This window comes from Callorhinus ursinus, unplaced genomic scaffold, assembly GCF_003265705.2.
Source record: "Callorhinus ursinus isolate GAN/ISIS: 27379988/994484 unplaced genomic scaffold, GSC_fseal_2.0 scaffold27, whole genome shotgun sequence".
Classification (NCBI taxonomy): Eukaryota; Metazoa; Chordata; class Mammalia; order Carnivora; family Otariidae; genus Callorhinus; species Callorhinus ursinus.
This window is the reverse complement of record NW_027397089.1, coordinates 6,024,436-6,036,162: the sequence shown is the minus strand read 5'-3', so window position 1 is coordinate 6,036,162 and position 11,727 is coordinate 6,024,436. Positions and strand designations below refer to the sequence as shown.

At 38.1% G+C, this 11,727-nt stretch overlaps 1 pseudogene; it reads right to left on the bottom strand.

Annotated features, from left to right (window-relative positions):
* Positions 1-211: 211 nt before the first annotated feature.
* Positions 212-442, bottom strand: LOC112830222 (large ribosomal subunit protein eL38 pseudogene; annotated as a pseudogene).
* Between the last annotated feature and the right edge of the window lie 11,285 nt (positions 443-11,727).

Here is an 11,727-nt window from a genome sequence, read left to right as displayed (position 1 = left end):
CACTTTCTGTGTGACTTTATGTCATCTATAAAATGGGGACATAAACCTCATAGTGTTGTTCTGTGGATGGAATGAAATAACACAGGCAGAGAACCTAGGATTGGTGGGAGGACGGTGTCCAGAACACAGTAAGTACTCAGGACATGTAATAGTTACAGCCATGATTTATTCTTTTTTTTTTTTTTAAGAATTTTTAAAACTTTAATACAGTTCAAATCAGTAGGCCAGATTCACTTCAGCTCTTTCACTGCCAAACCTGGGGGCAGGGACTGCTTCAGTTTCTCTGCCTTCTCCTTGTCCGTGATGACCAAGGTATAAAGGTATCTGCTGCACCAAACTTTAAACTTCATATTATCCCTATTTTTCTTGATCTTGACGGATTTGGCGTCTTTTCGCCTGGCCATGAGCAAAAAGTCCTTGATTTCTTGATTTTGCGAGGCATGGCTACGGCGGGCGGGGGACGGGGGAGGGGGGTGCCGCGGGGGGGCGCGCGGCCGGCACAGCAAGCGGCAAGAAAGGAGAGCCATGATTTATTCTTAACTCAATGTTTTATTTGGTTTCTATGATCACCTCCATTCCTTTTACATAATTTTTTTTTCTACATTGAGTTTTTCTTTATGATACTGAGTGTGGAGCATATTTTAAATTCACAAAACACTTTTGGTCGTAAATCTAGTCCGGTAGAGATCTAGCACTGGGGGCACGTGGAAACTAAACCCAACAAAACACTCTTGCTTTGCTATACATCTGCTTATTTTTAATGGTGTAATTTATTACGACGGCAGATGATAACAGTGATAAGAATATGTAGAAGGCATTGTACTATTCTACTATTATTGACGACAGGAAAAGAAAGGCTAACGTTCTTGAATAAAGTTAATTGTACTGGAACTCCTCAGTAATGTTTAGGTTTCATATTTATGAATTCTAATGGTTCTAAACTACCTTTATTTGTGAGATTTCTGTGAAAAAATAACTTGCTTCTCAATTTTCTATCTAAAATATTGTTTTTGTAATGTGTTTTTCAAATAATCCTAGGTTTCTTATCAACACGGTGATCACCATATATCAATTATACTGTGACGTTTCTGTTTCTGTTCTTGATTTTGGGATGAAAATTCCAGTTCCTGGTCAGCTGAGATGAACAACCAAATAATTTTCTCAGGAAAAGGTCTGTATGTTTAAATGTTTGAATAGGAAAATATCTTTCTATTGCTTTCTCATTAATTATAATTTAATCACAAGAATTGTAAACATTTTTTTTTTCATTCTGGAATCTTGGAAGATATATTTTTCTTTTCCTTTAAATAAAAAAAAAATTCTAAAATTTAACTACGGAATCCATCTCTTTCTCCCCTATCTGCAATACTGTCCGTTATTTCACATGAAACTCAGGAATCCTTTTAATCTATACACTCAAATATTTGCTTAACCAAGGGCATTTTCCTTAATTGTTATATTTTACCATTTTTTTCTTTCTATTGTTCTGCTCCTGCCTCTTCTGGAATGCCTATAATTCTCAAATGATCTCTTGCTTTTCTGTCTTTCACATAAAACATCTCCTTATCATTTTTATCTGAGAACTAAAATATCCCCTATAAATTCAACATTTTTTCTGAATGTTTTCACCGCTTTGTTGACTTGACTAAGCCAGGTTGTCCCCTGAGGTCAAGTTCTCCCGTGTGTCCTCTGCATCCCGCCTACATCAATGCCAGAAGGTGACGGGTCTCCCTGCCTGCCATTACTTCTGAACAATCCATCCCCTTTCCACGGAAGCAAAGACTAAAAAAAAAACCAGGCTAAACAAAAATCTTCCTTGAAACTAAGATTGTCCACCTACACTATTTTCTGCCCCTGCTTGTTGTGTAATCTATTGACTATCATTCCCCTTTATTGAGTGAAGAGATTGATTCTAGATTTAGATTTTCCAGTCACATTAATGAGATTGGTTTTTTTGGTTTTGTTTTTGTTTTTTTGCCTTGCTTCTTTCATGATTTCCTCTTAGTCTTTGGCTTTTAACAGTTGGACTCTGATGTATCTAGGAGTGGATCCCTTTGCATTTCTCCTACTTTGAGTTCATCATGCCTTTTAATGCTTAGATTAGTATTTGGCATTGTATTGAGATGTTTTCAGTCATTATTTCCTCAAATAACTTTTCTGCCCCTTTCTCTCTCATATCTCTTTCTGGGACTTCTATTGTGTGTATATTGGCATGTTTCAGTCCTTCAAAAACTCCCTGTTGCACTTACGATAATGACCTTTATATTTTATGACGCCCGTTGAAGGGTCCATAGGATTTGACACCTATATGCATTTTCAACTTTATTTTATGTCAATGTCTTTCTTTCTCTCACATCATGCTCTGCTTACATGGCTTCACAATTACTCCTAGATCAAAATTTATGAGGGAGGGGGATGTGTGCCTGCACTTGCTATTATCTGTGCCTTACAGGATCTTTTCTTATTCTTTATGTGGATCTTTTGTCTTATTCCCATCCTAGAGGCTGTTCTCAGAGAGGTCTTCCCTGACGGTCCTATCTGTCTTAGCTTCTCCCCTGCCCAAATATTCTCTACTACAACATCCAGTTCATTTTCCCCATGGCCACTTTTAAAAACCAGCAATTGTTTTTGACATTTTTTTATTATGTTATGTTAATCACCATACATTACATCATTAGCTTTTTTTTTTTTTAGTTTGTCAAAAGTTTAATTCAAAACCATAGACATTTCACTTCCGTTGTGTATAAGACACTCTGTGAGGGGCTGGTGATAGATTCAACAATTAATGAAATGTGTTCAAGGAATTTGGGGGATAACAGGTAATGTACACATGTATATACATAGCTAATCCTTGATGGGAGCAAACAATTAGCATATTCACCTATGTATATGCCCAAATAGAGCTACAGCTCTGTAAAAATTAAGTAGCTACAAACTTACAAAACCCATAATTTATACATGTATTAAGTTTTGCTGTGCTTTTTGCCCCAAAACACACAGAATTTCAAAGACTTTTTTCTTATCTAAAAATATGTCTTAGATTAGCTTTGAAATAAAATTGAAACACATTCTAATTGTCATGATTGCCCATTTTTTTAATTATGTTATGTTAATCATCATACATTACATCATTAGTTTTTGATGTAGTGTTCCATGATTCATTGTTTGCGGATAACACCCAGCAATTTTTTGTCTATTATTTGTTTTCTTATCATTGTCTACTCTCCTCTCTCATTAGAATGTAAGCACCATGAAGTTGGAACCAAATCTGTCTTGTATCTCCAGTGTCTATTACAGTGCCTAGCATATAGTCAAAACTCATGAAATAAACGTTTGTTGTACAAAAAATTAATCTTTTTAGTTGTTAACTCTGAATTCTGGAAGGTTCTCAAATGTATGTTCTAGCTTGCTGATCCAAGGCAGATTTTAATTTTGCTATTGAAATTGGGGTTTCTCTACATTCTGTTTTTTTTTTTTTAAGTTAAAAAGTTAAAGTGCTTCTGTATGTGCTATTATTTCAATATATTTGCTCCTTATGGATTCTGACCCAGTTTCTTAATGTGTATTTTTAGGTCACAGAGAAAATACCTTGTCATTTTTTAAAAATTTGTCTTACCAAGTGAGTGCCAGAAGTGTGCTTTTCTAGTTCATTGTTCTCCTCCAGTGGTGAGCTCTCCTTTCCTCCCTGGGGCATTTGGCATTATCTGAAGGCATTTTTGGTTGTCACACCTGGGGTGGGGGTGCTGCTGGCACCTGGTGGATAGGGCCCAGGGATCCTGCTCAACATCTTATGATGCACAGGACAATTCCTCAACAAAGAATTATCTGATCTAAAATGTCAATAGTGCCCAGGTTGAGAAATTCTGTCCTAGGTAATATAGGGGAGAAAGGAATGTGTTAAATGATGCTACAGAAATGCAGTCAGCAAAATCTAGAAAACAGGAAATTCAACGTAGGACTTGAGGAGATTGCAAAGGAAAAAGAAAAATAAGGGAAGAAGGGAGAGAGGGAAGGAAAGAGAGAGAGAGATTATACTTACAGATTGAAAGAAATGAGACATGTCAACCAGTTTCAATGAACAGAATTTATTTGGAACTTGATTTGAAAAAAAATTGTAAAAAATAAAATACTTGAGAGACAGGGAAACTGGAACATTGGATATTTGGTGATAATAAAAAATTTAGGTGTAATAATTTAGCTGTAATGATATGTAATTATACTTTACAAAAGAGCTCATATTTTAGAGATATGCACTGAACCATTTATGGATGAAATGATATGATATCTAAGGTTTGCTTCAAAATAGTCCAGTGGGGTTGAGGAAAATGGGTAGAAGGCATAGATAAAAAGAAAAGAATTAGTCATGTGTTAATAATTGTTAAATCTGATTTGTTAATTCTGTCTGTATTGGTTTTCTATTGTTATATAAGAGTATCACTACAAACTTAGTGGATTAAAAGTACACACAACTATTATCTCACATTTTCTGTGTCCCAGGAGTCTAGGTTAGATAGGTTCCCTGCTTTGTGTCTCACGGGCTGCAATCAAAATGTCAATGAAGGTTGTGCTCTCATTTGAGATTCAGGGAAGGAAGAGTCTGCTTCTAAGCTTACTCAGATTGTTGACAGAATTCTGTTCCTTGTGGCTGTAGGATTGAGGGCTTCAATTTCTTGTTGGCTGTTAGCCAGGAGCCATGCTCAACTCCTAGTTACCACTCACAATTCTGATCATGTCATGTTCCCCAGGATGTCCTCTTGCTTCTGCAAAGCTCACAAAGGAGAGAGGGTGCAAAATGAAAGGAGGCTACCCGGCACACAAAATTCTACTGGCAGGAAGTAGGCTAACAAGCTACTCAGCTGTAAACCCATGATAGCTTTCATGGAAAAGGACAGGTGACTCTGAAAACAAAGCCAAAGGCCCAGAGGAAGTAATCAAGAGCCACAAGGGAATTATTCCCAGGCACTGAAATTTAATTAAGAAACTCAGTATTTGCTTGGCTAGATTTCAGAATTGCTATGGAGCAGTGGCTTCTTTGTATCTTCTATTTCACCTTATGAAATGGGAATTTCTATAGCCACTATCCTATTCCTGTCTAACCATTAAATATTGTAGGGGACAGATAATTTATCTGTTTAGTTTTACAGATCCACAGATCAAAAGGCTTTATAGAATCTCATGGAGTCTCAAGGAGTCTCATCCATTCCTTGACCTAGAGATTATGGCTTCTGAATAGATATAGTAATGAGACAATATCTGGGGGAGAGGGGGCCCTTGGAAAAGAGTGAAACTATTTTACCGGTGGCAGGAAAAAGAATCTCTAGGGACCAGAGGGCAGACTGTAGCAGACTGCCTTGTAAGATGGCTCTCCATATCCCCACTTCCTTATGTTCATGCCTTTGTGTGATCCCCCTTTGAATGTAGAACTGTACAGGAACTGTAACTTGCTTCTAACCTATAGAATATGGCAAAGGTGAAGGATGCATGTGACTGCATGTACATGATTATGTGATTACATTATACAAGATAATAGCTCTCATCTTGTTGGGACCTTTCTCTCCCTTGCTGGCTTTGTGAAGCAAGCAGCCATTTTGGAGAACTTGACATGGCAGAAACAGCAGATAGCCATGAAAAGCGAAGAGTGGCTTCTGTCCAAGAGACAGCAAGAAGCTGAATCTCTCAGTCCTACAGCCACAGGGAATTGAATCCTGTCAACAACCTGAGTGAGCTTAGAAATGGATCCTTCCCAAGATAAGTCTCAGATGAAAGCAGAGCTCTGGATGATACCTTGATTGTGGTCTTGTGAGACACAGAGCAGAGGGCCTACCTAAGTCGTGTCTGAACTCCTGACCCATAAAAAGTATGAGCTAACAAGCATGTGTTTATTTAAGCCACTGAGTTTGTGGTAATATTGTTATATAGCAATAAATAACTAATACACTATACTTATTATTTTTATGTATTTTGAAATATAAGAAAAAAGTTAAAAACATTTCTTTTACTTTTAAGGAGGCTACTCCATTTACTTCGTGTTGACTTTTTACAGGTTTTATTTATTTTCTTAATTTTGTTTACCATCTCTTTTTCAGGAAGAGGTCCCTCCAGGCCCTGGGATTTGCTCTCAGAGTGGACAAATGCTCTAAATCAGTTCTCTAGTCCCATAAATGTTAGAAGCTCCATCTATTCCCACTGTAGCCCATTTCCTGAATTAAAGTTGGTCTTCACAACCTGTTGAATGTGATGCCCCATAACTGTTCATGTATTGTGACTTTGCAGATCCTAGGTAGGGATCTTTTCTTGCTCAGATTCTCTGGTCTTATGACAGCAGAGATTTTAATACAGTTTATAGGGTTCCTTTGTACAATATAGTACATGAAAACTGTCACCCCCAGCACCTGCTATGCCCAGTATGCTTTTTTGTTATGCCCCTGCTTACAATACTTTCCCTTAGGTGACTAAATTACCCAGGATATAAACGTTCTATACCTGCACATGCTACTCAACTTGTTGCAATGATGTCCAGGAATGTTAGTCTCTAAGTGGAGATAACAAAAAAGGCTGCCAGTCTGGGAGAAAGGCTGAATGGGATGGGAGAGCAGAAAATGGCAATGATTTTGCCTGACCCACAGTTCCTAAGCATCCGTTGAATGGACTCCTGTCTTCCTGAGTAGGACATACTTTCACCCTCTGGGTTGGGGAAAGTTTTTGTTGCCTTCTTCGGGGCCTTCTGTCCAGTTCTGATTCAGAGGGTGGAGTATATGTTGTGTAATCCAAGAACATGCATTTCATTCCATTCTCATGGGTGACTCATTCAGTGGAAATTCTCCTTCCACTTTGGACTATGGCCTTCTCTTACTTTTTATTTACAAAACTATCATTACTTTGTCTTTTTGTTTAAAGTCCTGGATATTTTAATTTAATGGGAAATTCAAAAAGGCTTTATTAGACATAGCATCTGCTACTATCTTAACTTATAAACCTTAACCTCTTTTTTGGTTTTAATGAAGGGCTTTGGGATTAGGAGAGGACGTTGACCTTTTAGATGCCTTTTGTATTGAATCCAGGCTTGTGTCTATCACTTTTTTCTGTCTTCTTTGATTTTAAAAAGGTGTAAAGGAAATGGCATTTCCTGAATTTTGAATACGTCATATATGCCAAATATGGCACAAGGCATTGTCACATACAATTTCGCATTTAATCCTGACAAAAACCCTGTGAGTAGGTGTTTTTCCATTTAAATGAGGAAACTAAGTCTTAGAAAATGTAAAACCTTTTTCATAAATGCATTTGTTGAAAACAGAATTTAAACCAAAGTCTTTTGACTTCAAATGTTGTCATCAAGAAATTCAATGTTCCAGTTATGTGGGCAAACTTGAGTTAATTTATCTGCTCTCACATTGATCAGGTGTGGGTACTATCTTGCCTTCTATGTGTTGGGGCTTATGAGTACCCTGGGTCTTTGAACTGGGATTATATAAATGGATGAACTGGACAGGACAGCTGAACTCCATCTGGCTCACTCAGATGAGCTCCATGTAACCTGGATACCTGCCAATAGTTCTTCCTCCATTTGGACACAGTAAGGCTGCTGGCCAAGTTATCTTTCTTGGTGCTGATACATTTTGGCCAACCCAGGTTCTGGAGCCTAGTTAACTTGGTCAGGTGGCAATGTCTTTCCGACATTCTCATGTCTGGCAAGGCTCAGCCTTCTCCCTTTGTAGCATGTCCCATTTTTGTTTACAAAACAAAATGTGACCTCTCACTCCCACGCAAGCACGTTGCTTTACCATCTGAGGCTCAAATTAGGAGTCCCTCTGGATTTTCTTGTTCTTCTCTTTCAACAAGTTCTCTCTTAAGGTTCAATCCCACTTTTCTTCTCTTGGGGTTCATTGAGTCTCACTTACTTTCCTATCTTTGTAACCACTCTTCCATGTCCTTTTCCAGCCACATTTTCAGAAATATTTAAATCAAATCACATCCTAGCTATATGTTTTCTGCCATTTCTCGAGGGAAAACCTTTTAAAAAAATATTAAAGTCTGTTAATCTTAAAGCTTTCCACAAGGTCTCTAGCTGATCCCCTAAGTATGTGTACTCTTTCTTTGTCAGCATAATTCTCAAGGGGTAGGTATCACTTGTATGATAAGCTGTCTTAACAGATTTTTGGCCTTTGTTTTAATGAGGATTTCAGCTAGCATTCCTTCTATCCTTGTCCAAATGCAGATTATACCTACAATATGGGTGAGGCCTTCATTTCTTGTTATTTGTTCCATAATAAAGTCCTCTTCTTTTCTGTGGGTAAAGTTGAAATATACATGACCAAGATTCACAAGTGTAATTAACACATGGTGGATCAAAGGCAGACGAGCCACCCAATTTTGGGATCAATCCTGCTTTGGCCCAAGATGAAGGTCAATATTTAGTATTCCAAGACTATATATTGTCTTTATAGTCCATTTTTATATCAATTTATATATATTGTCTGAATATTCCAATATTCCCCTGTTGGTTTACAGAACTGGCTGAGAAGCACAGCAGAGGGTAGCAGACTATTAACTCACTAATACATGGGTTGGTAAACTTCTCTATAAAAGGCCAAATAGTAAATATTTTAGGCTTGTGGGCCTTATGGTCTTTATTACAACCACTCAAATTTGCCATTGTAGTATGAAAGTGGAGATAGATTATACGTAAATGAATAGGCTTAGCTGTGCTCCAATAAAACTTTTTTTTTTTTTTTTTTTTACAAAAACAGGAGCCAGGCCATATTTGACCTGTGGGCCATGGTTTGCCACCCCCTGTCCTAATGCCTGGACAACTAGAACACAGAAGCTATTCTGAAGTGAACTTTCAAAAGAACTAAAGGAAGTAGTCAAGGTCAAAGATGAACATGTCCCTTGCTAAAGCCCAAGGCTGAAATTATGCATCCTGGCTCCATCAAATGCCTCTAAGCATGTCTTTTGTTGTTGTTATTTTTTATTTTTTGTCTTCATCTACAGTTCTATTTCCTGTCTTCTTTTTCTCAAAATCCATGGTCGATTGCACCAGATATTGGGATCATGATGGGAGAGACCAGTAATAACATCTTTTCTCCCTATCCAAGTTCTGAACCACTTGAGAAATAAAACAAGGAAGTTGACATGTGGAGACCAACGTTTTCTTTTTGTTGCTATGAAAGATCAGATCAGAGGCTGTGAGTTTCCTAGTATAGAGTCCCAAATTTAGGCATTCTTATCAGCCTAGAACCCCTGCTCCTTGCGGGCAGCTTGCATTCAAGTGAAAAGAAGAAGGAAGGGATCTACTTCCTTTTTCCTTCCACATTTACCTTTCAGGTAAGTAATTCCATCTAGCTCGGGCAGGACTCATGGAGGGAGCCAAAAAGGTCTAGAAGTGCTGTGCCAGTTGGGGTTTTCTCCAAAGGGGAAAGAAGTATTCCCCAACAAACAAGGTCAGGACAAGCTGTGAGTTTGAAAGGATTGTTTTGTGTTGACTTGAATAGGCAACAGAGAATACAATAACAGATGAAGAAAGCAGCAGGATTCTTAGGTTCAATGACATTCACACAACTATTTAAAATCTTCATGCTTTAAATAGTGGTCCTGCTCTGTTGCTCCCCAAAGGATGTGGGAAAGTCAAGAACACTCTCAAAATAATTTGTTTGATGAAGTTCCAGGTTTCTTCTTATTATAATAATTTCTTCTGCAATAACCCCAAAGCCTGGAGAGCAGCTTACAGAGACCTGCTTACAAGTCTGCAACATCATGACCAACAACAATTTCTCTTTCCTTCCATCAGCACCAAACACCGTGATGGTCAAATAGAAGTCCTCAGTCAATATGGCTTAAACAAATGAATAAATGCAACCTTCTAAAGTCTTGATTTCTTGTCCTCATTATCTTGTTTAAACAGATAGCAATAAGCCTCTCTTTAATTGTATCTGCCAATTCTCTTAAAAAACCCTTCTCTTCAGCTCATAGAAATTTAGATTCATCTTACTCTCCTTCTTTTCTCAGTCATTGCTCTTGGGAAAAAAAGTGGGAAAGGAACAGTATCTCATGCATGAGACATAGCCAGAGGTGATGTATAACTGAAAACAGTTGATAATTTTTGTAATAAAGAGGCATCTGCTAATTTGCTGCTAATTTATATTTGGAAATTGATGTTGTCTCTGAGGTCTTTAATGAGGTCAGGAAAATATAGAGGCTCCTTTAAAAAGGGAAAATGAAATAAAAAAATAAGTTTCATATTTTCCTTGGTCTGTTGCTTAAGAAGGTTACTGTAGGAAATGTAAATAGACCACAGGAAGCTTTAGAAACTCAGCTCCTTGATTGGAAAAATGGAAATTCTGTTTTTATGGAAATAAAGTAATTCTATGAAAATACAAAATACAGTTGGTTATCATTTTAAAAAGGTTAGTCTTCTGGATTATGGTTTCTTTGATATAGTACAACTCTGGCACAGGCCATTCCAAGTATATTTCTGAAAGCAAAATAAATGGAAAACTGTTTTCTCTCTTCATTAATGTCTTGCTGTGTTCTATTTGTGGAATGCCAAGAGAAGGAGCACACAGAGTTTCCCTGGATCATTTTCAGAGAGAGAAGGATGAATGGGGTAAGGGAGTAGACCCCGGAAGAAAAGAGTCACTCAACTTGAAGAAATAATACTTTCCCAGGTTTACAGCACATTTAGATCCTCTATTCGTGAAAAATAACACCTTTCCTAGACCTTCAGTACCATTCCTCTTAAATGAAAAGTATCCAAAAGAACATAGCAAGTGGGGGAGATTTTGTTTGTTTGTTTGCTTACTAACTATAAAGTCCTCATGACCCTAGCAGGCTTATAAATCATTCTTTTTGGGTTCTTTTTTTTTTCATTTCCCCTCCAAACACACATTTCCTGTCCTCTCCATTTGCCTTCAATGTTGTATCATCTCTTGGTGAAATTCAACTCAACTCCTTTTCTTTCTTTTTTTTTTTTTTTAAAGATTTTATTTACTTATTTGTCAGAGAGAGAGAGAGAGAGAGAGAAAGCACAAGTAGGGAGAGGTTCAGGCAGAGGGAGAAGCGGGCTTCCTGCTGAGCAAGGAGCCCGATGCGGGACTCGATCCCAGGACCCCTGGAATCATAACCTGAGCCAAAGCCACCCAGGCATCCCTCAACTCCTTTTCTTTCTTTAAATAAACTTCAGTGTGAAAACTGTAATATCTTGAAGAAGTTACATTTAAATAGTTACCCATAGTTTTTAATCAAAAATTTTTTAGGGCGCCTGGGTGGCTCAGTTGGTTAAGCGACTGCCTTCGGCTCAGGTCATGATCCTGGAGTCCCGGGATCGAGTCCCGCATCCGGCTCCCTGCTCAGCAGTGAGTCTGCTTCTCCCTCGGACCCTCCCCCCTCTCATGCTCTATCTCATTCTCTCTCTCAAATAAATAAAATCTTTAAAAAAAAAAAATTTTTTTTTAAGATTTTATTTATTTATTTGAGAGAGAGAAAGAGAGAGTGAGCATGAGTGGAGGGCAGAGGGAGAGGGAGAAGCAGACTCCCTGCCGAGCAGGGAGCCCTATGTGGGGCTCCATCCCAGGACCCCGAGATCATGACCTGAGCCAAAGGCAGACACTTAACCGACTGAGCCACCCAGGTGCCCCTAATCTGTATTTTTTGATCAAGGACTATATGCCAGGGCCTGGGACACAGTGGAGAGTAAGTCAAATGTTGTCTCTGTCTTCATGGGGCTTA